The following is a 21,038-nucleotide window of genomic DNA, read 5'->3' as shown; positions in this document are numbered from 1 at the left end:
AAATATTAAAAAAAAAAAAAAAAAAGATGAGTAGGAGCTAAGGGAAGGAATGTTCCAACTAAAGGAAGCAGCATATGTAAAGAACCACTGCAGGGGTAAGTATGCTGCTTCATGGAATTAAAAGAAGGACAGTATAGTTGGTCTGAAGGGAGTTCTGGCGAGAGAGGAAACTAAAGCTGGATAGGAAGGTAGACTATGCAGGGCCCTCTAGACCATGTCAGACCATAGTCTGATTTTTTTTCCTAATAGAAATAAGAAACCATGGAAGGACTTTAAACAAAGGTGTTAACTTGCTTAGATTTTCATCTGATACATTCCTTCTTTAATTAACCCTTCCTCCTTGAACTTTCCTGACAATGACCAATATGCATTTTGGAAAAAAAAATATGCTGACTGCTGTGGAGAATGGTTTAGAGAAGGTGAGACCAGCGTGTTGCAGTAATCTAGGTGAGAGATCACGGCTGCTTAGACTAACGTGGTGATATAAGAAATGGAAAAAAGGAGACTAATTTGGAAGACTTTTAGGAGATAAATCATAAAGATTTGGTTACGGTTTGGAAGTGAAGGGTGATGGATAGAGAGGGGTCATGAAGAACTCAATGTTTTATTTTGCCCAAATGAATGAAAGTTCGATCAAATGGTAGAACAACTTCAACAAAGAAATGTAATAGAACTGCTGAGCACTACTGAGAGCCCAGAAATGGTAATTAATCATGAGTTTATAATGATACTATTGCGTGACTCTCTACACATCTGCCTGGGTGCAGCAGGTACAGAGAAAATGGACAACAGGGCTGTAAGAATGAGAAGTCACGGGGGGCGGGGGCAAGACAAAGGTGTGACTAAAATAATGGGACATATAATCTAAACTAGATAAAAATGCCAGGTCTGAAGGTCACCAAGAAGAACAATGAACAAGAGGCTAACACACAAGCCGAAGGAGCTGAGGTAGTCATCAGAGAGCAGGATGCTTGAATCAGATCCTGGATGTGGACTGAAAGAAATGATGACGTGACTCAGAGAGTAACCAGGGGAGTAGATAAAAACTATGGGATGCAGGAGATCACTGGTGCCAAAAGATCAAGGAAATGAAAGGCTAGGGTGTTGAATGAATCATCCACTTGTGTGTTAGTGTCACCCATAACAGCAAGATTTTGAATAGAAAGAGACTGTTTCTCTTTCCTATGTCACCTGTTTCTTGTTTCTCTGTTGCCAAAACACATGATGAGTAATGGGGTTATAACTGAGAGACTGAAAGAGTGGTAAAGTTGAAGAGCATATGTCTCAAAGGAATAGGTTTTCGTATGTTTCCTTTGCCAACAGGGTAAAGAGGTAAGAATCTAGAAAAACCAACGAGAGGAAGAAAACCCCAATCTCATCTCCTGAATCTGAATACCTACTAGCACATAAGAAAATTAATAGCTACTAAATGGGTACTCATGGGGTCCTCAGGGAAAATTCAAGTTCAGTTAGGGCAAGAGATAGGCTGAACTCCCTGAGAAAAGCCTGAAGATACAGGAGAATTTGCTGATTATACAGATGCACTTTCAGAGGAAGTAGCTGGAGGACTAGAGGGCTGGGTCAGGGTCGACAAAGGAGAGGGCATTTTGAAGATGATGGAGATGATTACAAAAGGTTTTGATGTGTTTCGATGGAAGGTTGAAGTATTCCCATCTGGTAGCTTCTACTTTCTCTATAAAGTCAGAAATGGGATGATTTATCAAGAAGGAAAGGGACAACTGGGGATGGGGAAAAAAGAGAGAAGGTTTAAGACCGTCATGTGGAAGGAGAATCAGGTATCTAGGATGTATTAGTCCAACTGAAATAGATGACTTGAATTTACACTGCTCCAATCTTTCCAACAGTTTGATTTTTTTCCCATAGGTAAGTGGGTTAGAGGTAAGGATGATGGGATAAGAATATTTAGGAATACTGAAAAGAGAAACTACAAGCATGAAGCCACTAGGGTAATGACAGTGGCCTAGCCAGGGCAGGAAGATGGGGGCAGTCTATAAGGAGGTGCATAAATCTGCAGAGACTTTTAAAATGATAATAAAATGGGTTAAGAACAATGAATCTAATGCCTAATGCCAGTGATAAAATAATCCTCCCAGAAAAAAAGATCGTTTGTTGGTCTAAGTTCTAAACAATTGCTGCAGTGACTGTTTGATTTCTATATGTATGCAATCTTCAAATCAGGATGTTTTCATTATGCATATGCTAATAAATATTATATCAACATGGAAGTTAATTCAAAGAACTCCCAGCTGTACAGTCAGCCCAACGAAGTGGACTAAACTACACACTTCCAATTTGATTAAATTTCAAATGGTTTGGAATCTTCGAAGCTTCCTTTGTACACAGTTTGTGTCCCCAGACTGTCTGGTGTAACATATTCCCACATATTCCCGTGTTTAAACAGTAGGTTCAAAATAAACAATGATAGCAATGTGCAATTCTTCTTAGTTCCGAATCATTTTTTTTTCCTGGTGTAGTTTTAGATAAGGTTATTCAGATACAAAAATATTTACAATCAGCCTTGAACAAGGTACAGTAAAATACAAACCTTTAAAATTGCTCCCTGAAGATGGGCACACAGAAACTGTTCAAAAGAAAAAGTATATATATGTATATTTTTTTTAATAAAAGAAAAATTTCTGCTTTTCTTTTTTGGCTATTATCATCTGTTTCATGTGATGATTATTACTGAAAATAATTTTATCATATAGAGAAAGAGGTGTTGAAAATGATCTACTTCAAGTGTCAAAACACTAGGTACATGCTACTGAGAAGTGGTTTTGAATTGACATTACCTTCTCTAGACCCAGAGACATGGGATGTAGAAGAAACAGTCTCCTCTTCAGAAGGCTCCAGGGTAAATGATACTTTCAGAAGAGAGTCAGAGATTTTACTCACCTCTAGCAGTTGTATACTACACATATATAGTAAAGAGGTTGAAGACTTGTATATATTATAGTCACTGAAGAGGGGTTTCAGAAAACACAGAGGAAAGGTCTAGGAGGGAAGTGAGGAGAGAGAGATAATAGATCAAAGGAGAAGCAGCAAACAAAAGATAACAATGTTGAAATAATTCATGGGCAGAGGGTGACAAAAGTCCTTATAAAAAAGTAAGAAGACGACTGATCTTCCCCTCTCCTTTGGGGAAGGAAGAGAGAGAGAATGTATAATAGGAAATCATATATGCCAGTGAAAAAAAGATATTAAATTTGATATGACAGGTAATAAGATGCCATCACAAGTTTTTAGAGGAGAAATTACGTAATGAAAAGATTTACATCAGATTATTCTCTTTGCCAATATTAAATATAGTTCTTTATACAGAGCTGTACTGAAAAGAGAAGGGAATTTCAGGGAAATTGAATTCCAAATAATTGCAGTAAGAAGGTTAAAAAAATCCCCATTTTTTAAAAAACTTTGTAAGTTGCAGGGTTGTGAAAATTGTTAAAGAATTCAGAATCAATTTCCTTCTAGAAACCTTCCAGTTTTTCCACACCCTTTTAGTAACTGTTGAAAAATATTCTACAGGCAAATTTCAGCAAACAGAGCAAAATTAAAGGATGGAAAGCATGTCTATTTTAATAGTCATTTTTATAAAATAAAAATTCTGCCAAGTAAATCAAAATCACATTCCACAACATTAACAGCCATCCTGCATTTGCCCAGGTTTAACAGCACCTGTTTCCCACAAAAATCTGTAAAGTTTTTTTTTTTTTAAACTACAATTAAGCGTGCAAGGTGCATAAACCTACATACTTGGTAATGCCAAAAGATGTTTCCATCTGGAATATGAATTTGGAAGAAAAACTGCTCACCATTTTAAATTTCTACTTCACAATGTGTGCACATAATATAGATTTGCTTAAATATATCAGTGCAACTAATGGTATATGCTCTGTAAGCCACTTAGGTGCTCAAACCTTTACGTCAAAGTTATTTATTTAATTATAATACCTATTTCTTGGGGGAGAAGAAAAGAAAAGTAGAAGGGGGATTTAGGTATAAGAAGTTAAGCTTTGAAGTCAGAAAGGCATAGACTCAGGCCCCCAGCTTTGTTACTTATGAACTTGGGCATACTACTCTGAACCTGTTTTCAAATCTCTAAAATGGGTTTAGTAACACCAATCTTCCAGGACTGCTTGTGAGAATTAAACTAAACAAAAAAACCGAAGACCCAGCACAGTTACCAGGATACAGTAGGCATTCAATTATCATTATTACTATGCGTCACCTCCCCAGTACCTATCTGTAAGTGCCACAAGAGAAGATACTATGTTTGCTGTATATTAATAGAAGGCAAGGAACTCCAGCACCAGAGTAAAAGAGCCAGTGAGCACTGCCAAAATAACAACAGGGATGCTGATGCTGGATTTTATTTACTGAATATCTATTATGCATTAGGTATTGCACTTAGCATACATTATCAATACAATACAAGCACTTGTTCTATTATAGGCACTGTTATTGAGGTGCCCAAGGTCACACCGTCTTTTCTAACACTCAACTACAACCACAGATCTTACCCCACTCGACCTTACCCCTGCCCCAAGTTGGGATTAGCTATTCGTCTCTCATAGAACCCTGTACACTCACCAACGCAGGACCTTTGACACTACTGTAATTGCGTGTTTATGCCTCTGTATCTTCCACAAGAATGGAAACTGTTATTAATACTGTATCCTAGTTCCTCGAGCACAATGTCTGGAACATTTTTACCGGTTTAATGGAGGGAGGAGTAAATGTAGGGATGAAGTGGTAGAGCTAGAATTCCAACTGGTGCCTTTTGACTCCTCATCTTAAACTAATTCTACACCATGGACCCAAGCCCCACCCCCGCCCAGTAATAATCCCATTTTGTACATTTGTATTATTTTGTAAATTTCACTTAGTCAAGATTTCTATAAAAAATCTGTGGGATTTCTTCAACTCACAAATGAGATGTTCATGAACCAAATTATTACCAAATTTACCACTGATTTCATAAGCTGATACCTTGAAAATAACCAAATCTAGCTTTTATGTGGCAACCTTTTGGTAAAGTAAGTCAAAAAGGCAGTGAATGTTGACATCAATAACTATAGATCTTATTAAAGTCCAAAATGCAACTCCTAAAATCCTAGTAACAATATTACATACATTTATTACTTTGGAGACTTACATAAAGCAAAGCAGACAAAAAGCTTGGAAATAAATCCACACATTTTTGAAATATCCACTTAATTTCACTAAATTGATTTTTCAATAACTGTGTGCATAAATCTGTTAACTACCTAAGTTTAAAGGTTAATTCAAGATCATCTATCAGAAAGCCTAAAAACTTCTACCTGCTTTCTAGATGTCAAAGCTCAAAATTGCATACATAAGTTAGCTAAAGTCAGTGTTCTAGAATGAATAGGCTGTCTACAAATTCCATATATTCAGAATATATTTGAGAAAGATGTATTTCAATTATGGAATTGCAAAAGGAATTACCTGAACTCATAATTTTACCCAATTTCAGCACACAAAAAGACAATTTAAAGGCCCTTAAAGTCATTCTGTTTAAGTATGGATTTCACAGGAGGAGGAAGCTTGAAGAATCACTGATCTGGGAGCGACCAATGCTAACGCCTAGGTTGTCATAATCAATCTGCTTTAATTATCAACAAGTTTTTCCCATTTCTGACCAGTCATTTGGAGCTGACCTTTGACAAGTACTTACAAGTCATCGAAATCTCATTTTATTTTATAGCCTCATATTTGTTACTGGGCTAATCTCTACCTGTTCTACATCACACAACAGCTTACATATTTGAATGGCCCAGCAGTAAATTTCCATGGTCCCCCTGGGTCAGTCAGATGTTAGCTGTTAAGTAAAGCTAAAAGGATCTATGCTTCATAAATTTCCTTCAGGGTCCACATTTGCTCTTACAGGCTAGGCTTTCAAGCCCAAACATCTTTATAGCTATGTGCAGTGATTTATTAACTCCTCCTTGTTTTTATCCAAAAAGATCAATCACATATGTATCAATAAGCTGGTGTGCTGGTGACTGCTTTTTATTGTACATATAACCACCTGCCTTTAATACAAACTTGAGTCTAAAGCTTTTCTAAGCTCTTGCGGGATTTTAACAATCTTCACCTGTTTCTAATTTGGTACAAAACATATGGTTTAGCTCTGCTATTTTGTTCTAAGCCAGCCTTTCCTCTTATGGACCCAACAATATAAAAGAAAACAAATCCAGAGCACAAAAACCTAAATTTGGAGGATGTTACACTTACACACACACACACGCGCGCGCGCGCGCGCGCGCACACACACACACACACGCACACACACACACACACACACACACACACACACGGCCCATTACTTCTGAATAGCAGTTTTGACATATAACAGGAATAAATTATTATTATTTAGTTTCCATTTTTAAAATTTTTATTTATTTTAACATCTTTATTGGAATATAATTGCTTTACATTGTTGTGTTAGTTTCTGCTGTATAACAAAGTGAATCAGCTATATGTATACATATATCCCCATATCCCCTCCCTCTTGCGTCTCCCTCCCACCCTCCCTATCCCACCGCTCTAGGTGGTCACAAAGCACTGAGCTGATCCCCCTGTGCTATGCAGCTGCTTCCCACTAGCTATCTATTTTACATTTGGTAGTGTATATAAACTCAAGATGGATTAAAGACCTAAATGTAAATTATGTTATAGTTATGAAATTATTACATTCCTTTGCAAACAATTAGATGTGTCCTACATTACTCTTGAGGTTTCTAAGAATTATGTTCAAACTGTGAAAATGGCTGTTTAACCTTAGGACCTCAAAAGAGGTAACAGCCATATCTAGTTGCCTGTGAGGTTACGGAAGAGAGTTCCTATCTTTACATTCAGGAATCTACATTTGGTCAGGTGAAACCAAGGTTTTCTTTTCTCTTTCCTTATCCCTCTCTAAATTAGACCAAAAGTTTAAGAAGAGGCAGGGTGCCGGCAGAGAGAGAACCACCACCTAACACAGCATGGTAAAGTCAATACTAAAATTAAGAGTCTCTGGGTGATAGGGCAGGGAGGAATAAATCCTCAGGAAAAAGTGACTAACAGAAATGTCTAGGAAAGGCAGAGAAGTCAACATAGCCTCCCACGGCTCTCCCAGACTCTTCTACACATAGTTACTTTTGCAGTCATGGTGGGACCTGACAACACTGGCCACAGCTGGCATTTAATCTCCCATTCAAATTCCTCTCATCCTTTGAGTCCCAATGCAAATACTCAATCCACTGAAGCCTCCCCCCAAGTCCCAGATCAGAATGGATGGTGCTTTAAGATTCATCAGTATTTATCCTCCATTTGGAAGCAGGTACTCACATTACGGATTTGCTTTAAGATCATATATTTACATATCTCTCTCGTACAATAATCTACATAACAGGCACTGAATAAATGTTGAATTGTGTTAAATTGGTTTACAAATAAAAAGGTTTTGTATAAATAAAACATACTTAAAAATTAATGTTTATTTATCAAAAGAATATATGTACATGGTTTAAAAAGTCAAATTGCTCTACAAACTTGATGGTAAAAATATTAGCTTATATGTTTCTTAGGTAATACCTTACCTCTCCCTCAACTCCTAACCCCCTGAGCCAACAATTCTCAATGCTTTAAGCTGCTTTTTAAAGTATTTACCCTACATATACATAATTAATATTCTATATTCCTGTTGCTTGATTCTCTGGTTTTAAAAACAACCTACTGGAAAAGATGAGGATTTCTCTCTCTTACACATTGCTTCCCCATCTCTTCCCAAAACAACCACACTTCTTCCTCCCATTCTCTCAACAAGGTCAATGCCACATTTTGGGGGAATTCTCTGGCAGTCCAGTGTTTAGAACTCAGCGCTTTCAGTGTCGGGGCCGGGTTCAACCCCTAGTCAGGGAACTAAGATCCCACAAGCTGCGCATGGCCAAAAAATAAACAAACAAACAAAAACACATTCTTTGGTGAAATCAATGTGCAATGTTACAGTATTGTAACTACATAATTATTATTTTGAGTAGAGCCATATAATGAATGATATTTATATTTTCTTTCTTTTCAACTTGGTTCTTCCTGGAGTTAATTACCATCTAATTTCTTCATTTGTTAAATTTATTGATGTACCTCTAAGTAATTCATTCTCTGACTCCCTGAAAGCAATGAAAATTCCCTCAAAATATAATTAAATACATCAGATAATCTTTCACTCTTTCTTTGTCCTCCTGCTCTCTAGGCCAGTTGAAGAGCTGACCTTCTACATTTCCCTTCACCATCATCCTGAGATCCCTCTGCTTCTCTGCTGTGCTGGATCCCTTCTTTTCCTTGAATGATGTTTTACTTTTACTGGGTTTATTCCCTTGTATTAATAGAGCACATCTTCCAAGAGTTTCCTAGGAAAGGCGCATAGGGAGATTTTTTTTTTTAGGACCTCCATGTCTGAAAAGACTTTTCTACCATGTATTTGACTGACAGTTTGACAGATATAGGCACACCTGGTTTTTACTGTGCTTCGCTTTATTGTGCTTCGCAGATACTGCATTTTTTATAAATGGAACGTTGTGGCAATCCTGCATCGAGGAAGTCTATCAGCGCCACTTTTTCCAGCAGCATTTGCTCACTTCACCTCTCTGTGCCACATTTTGGTAATTTTTACAATATTTCAAACTTTTTCACTATTATCGTATTTGTTATGGTGATCTGTGATCAGTGATGTTTGCTGTTACTATTGCAAAAAGATTACGACTGGCTGAAGGTTCAGATGATGGTTAGCATTTTTAAGCAGTATTTTTTCATTAAGGTATGTACACTGTTTTTTAGACATAATGCTATTGCACACAACAGACTACAATATAGTGTAAACATAACTTATATAGCACTAGGAAGCCAAAAAATTCATGCGATTTGCTTTATTGTGGTGGTCTAGAATCAAGCCCACAGTATTGCCCAGGGATGCCATATATAAGCCAAGCTTATAGAAATAATTTTCCCACGGTATTCTGAGGGCATTGTTCCATCACTTTCTACCTTTCAGTGTTGACTTTGAGCAGTCAGATATCATGATTCCCATTCCGTTGTATTTTTTCCCCTATGCAAGGCTTCAGAATCTTCACTTTACCTCTAGCATTTTGAAATATCACAGTGCTTGGCACTCACTGGGCTCCCACAATCTGAAATCAAGTCCTTCAAATTATTAGAATTTTTCTTATGTTATTTCTTGAATAATTTCCTACCCTCTTGTTTCCTCTTCCTTTTCTAATGGTCCCTGACCATTCATTTTTAAAAGTGAGGCACTAAAACAATGATTGATGGGACTTCTCTGGTGGCGCAGTGGTTAAGAATCCGCCTGCCAATGCAGGGGACGCGGATTCGAGCCCTGGTCTGGGAAGATCCCACATGCCGCGGAGCAACTAAGCCCGTGTGCCACAACTACTGAGCCTGCGCTCTAGAGCCTGCAAGCCACAACTACTGAGCCCGCGTGCCTAGAGCCTGTGCTCCACAACAAAGAGAAGCCACCGCAATGAGAAGCCCGCACACCGCAACAAAGAGTAGCCCCCGCTCACCACAACTAGAGAAAGCCCCGTGCACAGCAACGAAGACCCAACGCAGCCAAAAAATAAATTTATATATATAAAAAAGATGCTCTTTACAAATAAAAAACACAGTGATTTCAAATATGAGCCCCAAATTGAATGGTACAGTAGCTTACACAGAGAGTGAAAAGCAAGTAAGTATATATTAAATGAATACAAACAAATTGGTTCTTGATTCATTTGCTGAGAAATATTTCCCAGTTGCCCCTCAACTGACAATGATCATTCCCATGTCTTTGTTCACGATGTATATATAACTTATGTGCCACTCTTCTATTTTTAAATTGGAGAATAATGAGCAAATAACTATATATCCACGACTCAAACTTAATTGATTTTTTGCATTTTTTTAGTTAAAAGAAATAAAATGCTTACAGATAAAGTGAGCCTCCTTTGTTCCCCATCCCTACTACCATCAGTTAGGATGCTTTCAACCTCAATTAACAGAAAACCCAAATCAACTGATTTAAATAATAAGACTGGAGACAGATTAGTTCCAGGATTGGCTAACTCAGGAACTTGATGACTTTATCCAGAACCCAGTTTTTCCCATCCTTCTATTCTGCCACTATATATGTATTACTAGCAGCCCAGTCATATCTGTCTTAGTACATAAAACCATTCCCAGAAATACCCCCAGAGAACTGGCCATAACTGTGACACAAGTTTATGCACAAACCAAGCACTGGTGATGGAACGGACTTACTGTGATTGGTAAACAGCCAGTTGTAATTTACTGCTGGGGGCTGAGCCCCACCTTCCATATAGCAAATGAAGAGAAAGAATAATTAACAAAATGGAGCTCTGCTGATAAGCAGGAAGCCAAGAATGGCTGTGGGTAGACAAGCAACGCATCTGCCATGGCCCCTCCCACAAGCTACTAGCTTTATAAATTTGGTGAACATCTGTATATATCACTTTTTATACTTTTAAAATACAAATGTTTAAATGAACAATGATAGATCATGTATATCATTCTGCAACTCACTTTTCCCCTCAGTACTGTGTTTTAAGAGGTATTTTTGCTGATATACATATGTAATGCATTTCTTTGAACTCCTAATTAGTACTCTATCTCATGGATATTCAGACTTTACTTCTCTACTTCCTTACTGACGAAGATTTAGGCTGTTTCTATTTTTTTCTAATTTTTGCCCTCCTTTGAGCAACTTTTTCTAGTATGAATACAGTTTTTAAGTATGTCCCCATTTTACTAGATTCCTCCAGAATGTTGCTGATGCTAACCCTAGAGAACAATGTGTAGCTTTGGAAGTAAAGCTGACCTGTCTGTGACTCAGGTTACACATCAATACAAGGGGAATAATAACAGCATTAATCTCATACTGCTATTGTGACTATATAATTATCAACAGTACCTGAAACACAGTAAGAGCAACTATAATTTTCTGAGTGATGACTATTGGTGTTAGTAATCTTTATATTCCTAGAATAGAGTACAGAGCCTATTCACACCTGTCGTGGGTTTTTACTGTGTGCACTTGGCTAAATAAGAACTATTTCCCAGAATACCAGCACATGTGTGGATCCAGGCTAGAGCTGAACAAAAATTGGCATGAGATTTGGAGAACAGAAGTGAAGCAGCAGACATGAAGCTCTGAAGTGAATGGTGGTTAGACCCAGTAACAGACATAGGCTGCCTGCAGATTCCATCTGGTCTTGGCGCTCCTCTTCCGCATCTAGCTCTTGTTCCCAACTGCTGGTGCTGATGACAAACAGTGACTCCAGGCCCACTAACAGATGCAGTGGTAACAGTCCTCCATAGATGTTTCCCCACCTGCTCTCCTTTGGGGTTCCACTCGGCAGCTGGTTAGATCTTGCTTCCCACCTCCTGGCCTGAGCTGTCCAACCTGCACCAAGCTTCTGAAGGGCTGGTTAGGGACTTTCTCTGATCCTCCAACTCCCCCTTTTGGATTCTTCTCCAGCTTCTCCCACAGTTTTGTAATATCTTATGCTTATAATAAATCCCTTATACCATAAGACTCATAGTGATTCTGCTTTCCTGACTGAAATCTGACTGATGGAATTAATATCCTTTCATAATTCTTTGAGCTGTTTCTTTTAACTACGGAACCAAAAGCTTTTTATATTGTCTGGATTCCATCCTTCTTTCTTTCCTTCCTTTCTCCCTCTTTCCTCCTTCCTTTCTTTCTTTTTGCTATTTACACGCTAAAGTTTTCACTCACTAACTTATAAAAGGAAATTTTTGTTTTAAATTGAATCTTGACAGGAAGAAGGGATTCCCCCATGATTTTCTGGACAAAAATCCAAAGTCTCCAAAAAGTATTTGGTTATCCTATTTATTTTTTAGCCCAACTAATTTGATATATTTTCATAAAAATCAGAGTAGCAGAAGGCCTAGTTAAACCAGGTACATATATGTGTACATTCGTTTATTCACATATTTTATGTCCTTCATTATCATTTTTATAATGCTATATATTTTTCATTGATAAAGATCTTTCACATTTTTTTTTTGTGGTACGCGGGCCTCTCACTGTTGTGGCCTCTCTCGTCGCGGAGCACAGGCTCCGGACGCGCGGGCCCAGCAGTCATGGCTCACGGGCCCAGCCGCTCTGCGGTATGTGGGATCCTCCCGGACTGGGGCACGAACCCATGTCCCCTGCATCGGCAGGCGGACTCTCAACCACTGCGCCACCAGGGAAGCCAGTCTTTCACATTTTTATTAAATATATTACAAGGTACTTATATTGTGGTCACTCTCTATTTGGTTATTACTGGTATATAGAATTTACTTAATTTTCATGTTGATCTTATATCCAACAAACGTGCTAGTTTTCTAATTCTAATAGTTTGCAGATTCCCTCACAGCTTCTACATAACATTCATATCTGCAAAAGACAATTTTGTCCCTTTATTTAAAATATTTATACTTCATCTCTTTTCTCCATTTAATTATATAGACCAGGACCTCAAGCATAATGTTTTTAAATATTTTACTGTATAATAACTGGCATCCTTAGCTGCTTTCTAACTTTAATGGAAATAGTTTCACTATTTAGCCTAATGGTTGTTATAGGATTGATAACTATTCTTTAGCATTTTAAGGAAATTCCCTGCTTTTTCTAGTTTTCAAATAGTTTCTATAACAATGACTAGTACTATTTGCAATCATTTGAGGCTTTACCATGTGCCAAATATATTTTACACATACTAGCTCATTGAATCCACCCAAGCACCTAATGAGGCGGGTACTATTATTATCTCCACTTTACAGACAATAAAGTAAAGCATTGGGAGATCAAGTAATTTGTCCAAGGTCACGTGATGTAACTGTTTTCTATTACTATTAAAAAAATACAAAACATTTCTCAGATTAAAACAACATATAAATCTTAGAAGTTCTCATTACAAGGAAAACATTTGTAACTTTGTATGGTGATGGATGGTAACTAGCCTTATTGTCGTGATCAGCTCTCAGCATATACAAATATTGAGTCATTATATTGTATACCTGAAACTAATATAATGTTATATGTCCATCACACCTCAATTTTTTAAAAAAGCCACTTTTATTAGCTCGTATTTTTTGTAGGTCAGAAGTCCAGGCACAGCATAGTTGGGTTCTCTGCCCAACATCTAACAAGCATGAAATGAAGACAATACCATACACAGTAAGTAAGAGTTTAGATTCAAACTCATGCCATCTGGTTCTACAGTTTATGCTCCTAATCAAAACCTATTATTGTCTTTCTAAATAAGTGTTGAATTTTATTGAATGCTTTTTCTGCACTTAGTAAAAAAACAACCACATGATATTTCTGTTTATCTGTTAATGAGTGAATTATGTGGAAGACTTTTTAGTGTTGAGCCATTGACTCTTCTCAACTGCTCGATTCAGCTTGCACACATTTTAATTTGTATTTTTGTATTTATGTCCATAAATCAGTTTGTCTACCAAGTCTGTTTCTCATATTATCCTGATCAGGTTGTTTATTAAATGCCTTCAAGGCAAATGCTTGCTCACCTTATCTCTCTAGGTTCTTGCCATCACTCAGTTTTTGACCTAAGTATTCTTTATTTTATTGTTAACTAATAGATACATTTAAGATTCTTTTTTTGGGCTTCCCTGGTGGCGCAGTGGTTGAGAATCTGCCTGCCAGTGCAGGGAACACGGGTTCGAGCCCTGGTCTGGGAAGATCCCACATGCCGCGGAGCAACTAGGTCTGTGCACACAGGCCACAACTACTGAGCCTGTGTGTCTGGAGCTTGTGCTCCGCAACAAGACGAGGCCGTGACAGTGAGAGGCCCGCGTACCGCGATGAAGAGTGGCCCACGCTTGCCACAACTAGAGAGAGCCCTCGCACAGAAACGAAGCCCCAACACAGCCAAAAATAAATAAATATAAATAAATAAATAATTTTAAAAATAAGCATTAAGAGAATGACAATCAGAAAAAAAAAAAGATTCTTTTTTTAATCCTACATTTTCAATGTTGGTCCAGATATCTATTCTATCATGCTCGGGAAACAGATCTTATTCAGTTTTCCCATTTCTTTTAAAATCAATTTTGTTATATTTTATATACTTTTTGCTAAAAAATTCCATTCCACCTAAAAGTTGTTCACAGTATGTTCTTATGATTTTTCAGTCTCTGTTGTATCTATAAGTGTCTCCTATTCTGTTGTCATAATTACCTCCCTGTATTTTTTTACTCAGCCACTTTTAAATAACACTTCTTCATTGCCATTCCCTCTAATCTCTATTCCTAGAATATTCCTATTAGATACATGTTGACACCTCTTAATTAACCTCTGTGTCCTATAACTTCTGTCTCATATATCTCTTTATCTCTCTGGGCTGCATTCTGGGTGACATTTTTCATTTCTATTTACTATTCACAAATTCTCTGCTTAAGTGTGTCTAGTACACTATTTATGAGGGTCTTTTTAAAAAATACATTTTTCTATGTCTCTTGAGTCACAACTACCTATTTCTTTTTCTTTTTAATTTATTTGGCTGCACCTGGTCTTAGCAGCACACGGGATCTTCGTTGCATGGCAGGTGGGATCTTTTTAATTGTGGCATGCGGGACCTTTAGTTGCAGCATGTGGGATCTAGTTCCCTGGCCAGGGATCGAAGCCAGGCCCCCTGCACTGGGAACATGGAGTCTCAGCCACTGGACCACCAGGGAAGTCCCAACAACTACCTATTTGTTTCATAAAATCTCATTCTTTTTTTATGGATGCTATTTCCTCCTTTGAGAATTTTGAAATTCTTAAAAGTCTTTTTTTACATTATTATTTCCATTTCCTTATATGTGTATTCTCCTATTTTTTGGCCTTTCTTCATATGTCCATGGACTTCCCCTTTGGGTTTCCTACCCCCAGGACGTTTCATAAAAGATTAAAGTAGAAAAGAGTCAACTGAAAGAGCTATAAACAATTTAACCCTCAGTAAGTGTATGACTCCTAGATGAAGAGAGTGTATACTCAAATTGAGTTTTAGTGTCTTCCAGGAATTCAAGTGTTTGAAACACAATAGAGAAAAGAGGAATATTTTACTCAAAAGACATCTGGTGAATATAATGATTATCTGAGTTCTAGGAATCGATCTTTTTCTAATATTACCTGATGTTGCTCTGTGTATACAAGTGTACATTCAGGCACCCCATGTGTGAAACTCATGACAATGAAGCATTTCTAATTTAATATTTGTAACCTTTTATGTCATTGGCTAGTTTTGAGTGTGAAAACACTGCTTATTGTTCCTCTGAATTAATGCTGTCAAACAAATAAGTCCTGATGTCAGCATATTTTTGCAGGGAGTGAGGACTGGGTCATTTAAGCATAATTACATTATTTTCACTGGAAAAGCCAAAAAACTGAAATAGATATTCTGAACTAACAACTTTTAAGTTGGTCCTAAAACTTTATCTAAAAAGTACTTTCTAGTCAATAATCGGGCCTTTACTCTTAGTGACAAAATGACTGCTGAGACTAGTCCCAAACAGCCCATCAACCAGCCATATCATTCTCTGCTCAAAATCAGATTGTCTTTCTTGCTCTCCCAGGGGTACGCCTGATGAATCTTGCAATGTGTTCATAAGACAAGGTAAAGAAAGGAGTGTTACTGAATAAAAGGCACAAAACAAGGTATTTTTATTATCTCTCAAATTAGATAATAAGTTGAGATAATATGCTCACTTTCTTAGTCTGTATCTGCTCTATAAAAACATCTAGCCTTTACAGAACTGATTTTAAACTAATCATTTATTTTAAAAAGGAAAAAAGGAGATGGTTTTAACTGTTTTTTTTAAATGACAGCGTAAGTTTTATTCAAATCTGTTCGTTAAACAGACTATTTTCACAACATCTAAATCTACTTTTCACTGATCCGTTCCATCATTGCTACCATATACTTTAAAAAATTCAGTATTATTTTTTCAAAGAGAGAAATGATCAAATTCCAGTTCATACATCTTATAAATATTTTACACCTAACACACACAGCTTTACAGTTCGTGCAACAGGTAGTGTCTAAAAAATCGGTTAATAAATCTCAAGAACATTGAAATGTCTAAACACAGTGTCTTCTAGATTTTTTTTGTAAGAAAAGTAATCTGTAAATATCTTTACCTTCAGTTCAAGCTTGGTCATTTGCTGTGGTCACTGTGGAAGAAGTGGGTATGACTTTATAACCATTTAGAAGTGGTCCGTCTTTGCAAAAATATTACTTTATGGGTAAAGAACAAGTCTTAGAATTACCATGTAATACAAATTTGTGAAATCAATTTCTGTATTTAAAAACATAAAACAAAGACTAAACAGTCCAAAACTGTTGTAGCTGAATATTCTAAATACGAGCCAACAGTACACTAAAAATGTCCAAAAAGAAGGCCTCTGAAATAAATATTTCCACTCTTTAAAAAAAAGACATAATTTATATGTACATCACATCGTCAGTATACATATAAAAGTCATCAGTTTAAACCATTCTGGAAATATGTATCTGAAGTAAAATGGCCTAGGTTTTGCTGCTGTCGTCCTCTATTGTTTTTAGGGCATTTTCTTGTTATGCGCATGACAACTGCTACTATAATGGCAATCTGTACAGCTCCAATAATTGCTGCAGTAAGAACATGAGTGAGCTTTTGCCTACTTGGCACTACACAGAGAATACTAAAGTCTGTCTTTTCACAGTGCTGTCCAGTGTAACCAGACTCACATCTGCAAGAAGCCTGAGTAGAATAAATGAATTCACATTTTCCATGGATACAGTAACTACTGAGGTTTTCAGGGCAAAGCATGTGGTTTCCAATATAAACATCTTCCCTTTGATCATTAGCATCTTTCACATCTGGTTGATATTGTAGTCCATCATTTTTCTTTCCCAACAAACTAGTGTCATCTGTGTCTGTACAATGACCAAGATGCCTTATATATCAATTTGTTCTTGTTTTATGTAAGATGCTTCTCGAACAAAACAGGGATTGTTATAGGAACTCCCATCAGAAGCAGACACAGGATTAAAACTGTATCCACTGCAATCTATATTACATACACACCCAACATTCTCTGTATCTTCATCACACTCAGCTTTATATTTGCAAGGTCCACACTTGGAGTGTTTTCTGTGAACAACTCTCCCTGCCCCTTCCTATTCTCTCTCTCCAGATCCAGAGCCATTATCAGAGTAGCATGGTCCCCTTGCTACTACTATTATCTCTTCCTGGTGCTTCCAAGCAGCCCTTCTGGGAAAGCATTCATTTTGGTACGTGTCCCCATTTGATCCACAGATGGGAATATAATTTGTATGGCACATATACATAACTTCTGAGAATTTTGTGCCTTTTTGGTTTTTTGGCCATGTTGAGTCTTCGTTGCTGCGCTTGGGCTTTCTCTAGTTGCGGTGAGCGGGGGCTACTCTTCGTTGTGGCGCACGGGCTTCTCATTGCAGTGGCTTCTCTTTTTGCGGAGCATGGGCTCTAGGTACATGGGCTCAGTAGGTGTGGCTCTTGCAGGCTCTAGAGCGCAGGCTCAGTAGTTGTAGCACATGGGCTTAGTTGCTCACAGCACATGGGATCTTCCGGGACTAGGGAGCAAACCCGTGTCCCCTGCATTGGCAGGTGGATTCTTAACCACTGCGCCACAATGGAAGTCCCTGCCATTTTTTTGTTTTGAATTTTATTTTATTTTTTTATACAACAGCTTCTTATTAGTTATCTATTTTATACATATTAGTGTATATATGTCAATCCCAATCTCCCAATTCATCCCACCAGCGCCCCCATTACTATAATCCAAAAACCTAGAAAAATGTCTCTCAGGCAGTACATAATTACTGAACATTTGATGAATGAATGAGTAGGTGAGCAGGTTCATTTATGTGTTTATAATTCTGATACTATGAACCCTGACTTTGAATTAGCATTTAATAATAAAAATACTACAAAATTGAGTTAAGTGTCTATTCCAAATTGCATGCTAAAAAGACAGGTAGGTTCCCCCCAAAATGATACAAAATGAGAAAGGAAACTTCTTTCAATTAAGTGTGACCAAGCTGTATCTTCTTAGAACACAATACTGCTTACCATTTCCCCTAGAAATCTCTGAAGGAAAATAACATGCTATTTATTTACCAAATTCTTCTCAACCACCTCAGGAATCTCCCATTTTTTGATTTATGCAGAGACCACAAATAATATAGAAGCCAGAAAATAATAAAAGAAAGTCTTGTATCTCCCATACAGAACACTATTTAGCAAATTCAATATTAGGAGGTGACTTCTAAAAAGTTTTTCCTCTAGTAACTAATTTTTTAAAGTCAGAAATGACAAAATTATGCTACTGCACACTCAAAAATAAATATTCCTTCTATGGAATATTTTACAACAGAAGTTGTCTCAATAAATTCATTCGTCATCTACACATTTTAAAAAGGTTTAGTATAGCTGTCAATCAAACTCCAAGAGACTTGCCATTTCTCATTAACTTTCCAACTGTATATTTATACAAACTAAATAATAAAACGCTCCAGTTACTTACTGGTGTGTTTAATTAACTTACAGCGGTAAATTTCTATAACTAACTACTGTTAACACTTCTAGTATTTCATCACTAGACTCTCAACATCATGAACCTGGGAGTCATCACTTATATTAATGGGAGTTACTAACAAGCAGGATGGGAAGAACTAATTCTTTTGTAAGTCTTTTTAAAAGGTTTCCAACAATATAAATGAGTAGCACTCAAAATTCTTGGCATTTATTATCATCAGTATTTCCTCAAAAGTAAATATGGAGAACCACTATTATAAATCTAAAACTAATCAAGAACTGGTATATGAAAATTATATGAATTATGAGAAAAAGTAACCACCTGCATCAACCCTGTATGAAAAGGAGATGCTGTATACAAAGAAACATGTATTCTAGTCTTAAAGGAAGTAGCTTTAAGAAAAAAAGGTGGGGGGGCTTCCCTGGTGGCGCAGTGATTAAGAATCTGCCTGCCAATGCAAGGGACATGGGTTCGAGCCCTGGCCCGGGAAGATCCCACATGCCACGGAGCAACTAAGCCCGTGCACCACAACTACTGAGCCTGACCTCCAGAGCCCGCAAGCCACAACTACTGAGCCCACATGCCACAACTAATGAAGCCTGCACGCCTAGAGCCTGTGCTCCAAAACATGAGAAGCCACAATGAGAAGCCTGCTCACCGCAACAAAGAGTAGCCCCCACTCACTGCAACTAGAGAAAGCCCGCGCACAGCAACGAGGATCCAACACAGCCATAAATAAATAAATGAATGAATGAATAAATAAATTTATAAAAAAAGAAAATTATGTTTCAATGTAATGGAGACCCTGAAAGGAATAGTACAAAAGGATAGAGTCACTTTAAAAAAAGTATATACTAGCTATATAATTATGAATAATTCCAATACAGAATAATAGAGGTAGCCAAGAGATAATTTAATTATCTACATAATACAGACACAATAAATATTCATAGATAGCATAAATGTAAAAGCTACTCAAAAGCCTAATATATAACCAGGAGTGAGGCTGTTAGGTTGAGGAAAGTTTGTGCAGATTTAACTGTATTTTCAAATTGCCCTCTGAAACAAACTAACTGAAACTCTCACAAAGGATAAGAGTTCCTTTTCATCTATATGCTCACCAAATTAGGTACTAAACAGACATTCATTCGACTTCTGGCCAGGTTGATGGAGGTAAAATGGTATCTCTTGTGGTGTTAATTTGCATTTTCCTGATTACCAGTGAGACTAGTAAAATACTAGTGAGTATTTTGTCCTTATGTTATTAGATATTTAGGGTTTGTTCTTCTGTAACAGCTGCTTTATACACTATGTCCGTATTTCTATTGGGTTGACTGCTCCTTTTCTTATTAATATATAAAGGTTTTCTTCCCCACATATTCTGGATCCTGACCCTTGGCTGATCTATGTGGTAACAAATCTCTTCTCCTGATATGTGGCTTACCTTTTCATTTTGTTATTAGCAAGTTTTAAGAAATGAAATCAAAGTTATGGATCATTTCTCATATTATGGTCTGTATGTTTCTGTGATTTATTTAAGAGATCCTTTCTGAATTAGAAGCCATGGACTTCTCAAATTTCTCATTTCTACTTATTATTATCACCCCGTATACAAATATTTACTGACTGACTATTATATGCAATGGTAATTTTATATAAATTCCCTCTTTTACTCTTCACATTTCTCTAAAGCCAGTGCACAGAGACTAGTGAGGCAAAATAAACTGGTTCAAGATGTGCTTGATACTGAAGTTCTTTCAGAAGAGTGAAATGGAAAAGCCATTTCTCCTTTCCTAAGTTTAGAAAACACAACTTTTATTATTCACATGCCAATATATATAGTTAATCCCTGTTAAATAGTTATATATGGAAGTGAATATATATTTAAGTCAAATTAGTCATATATTTATTATAACCAACCTGTGATCCAGAACACTTTATAAAGATATATTACTATGCTTTGAATAAATGGATATATGTATATTGATATTAACCACTCAAAGCTAATCACTTTGAAAGTAATTTTCATTTTTACATCAACTAAAGATTGAACTATTAACTTATCCCTCTTTTATTTATGCCTAAAAGAAAACTGCTGAGCAACCTGAAATCACTCACCAGGCTGGGTGAGAAACTAGATGCTTTGGCCAATGGAAAGGGGCAATACCTGTTTTTTGCCAGGGTGTGTGTCCTTCTGTTGTATCTAGCCTTTGCTTGGGCAGCTCCTAAGCCTCTTCCACACTCAGCAGCTCAGATGTTTAGGGGCCACCTCCTAAAGCATGCCTTTGCTGGCTGCTCAACTCATCCCCAAGTATTTCTAACATAACCCTTATAATGCTGAGGATGACTGTCTACTGACTTGCTC

The 21,038-nt window shown here is 37.0% G+C and overlaps 1 protein-coding gene and 1 pseudogene across 1 annotated transcript in view; both read right to left on the bottom strand.

Moving 5' to 3' along the window:
• The window catches only part of UVRAG (UV radiation resistance associated), a 366,512-nt gene that overhangs the window by 92,838 nt on the left and 252,636 nt on the right, over positions 1 to 21,038 (bottom strand). The window lies entirely within an intron of this gene.
• Positions 16,597 to 17,444, bottom strand: LOC132525912 (tomoregulin-1-like; annotated as a pseudogene).

This window comes from Lagenorhynchus albirostris, chromosome 9 (genome assembly GCF_949774975.1).
Source record: "Lagenorhynchus albirostris chromosome 9, mLagAlb1.1, whole genome shotgun sequence".
NCBI lineage: Eukaryota > Metazoa > Chordata > Mammalia > Artiodactyla > Delphinidae > Lagenorhynchus > Lagenorhynchus albirostris.
Note: the sequence above shows the minus strand (reverse complement) of the source record. Positions and strands in the feature narration are given on the sequence as shown.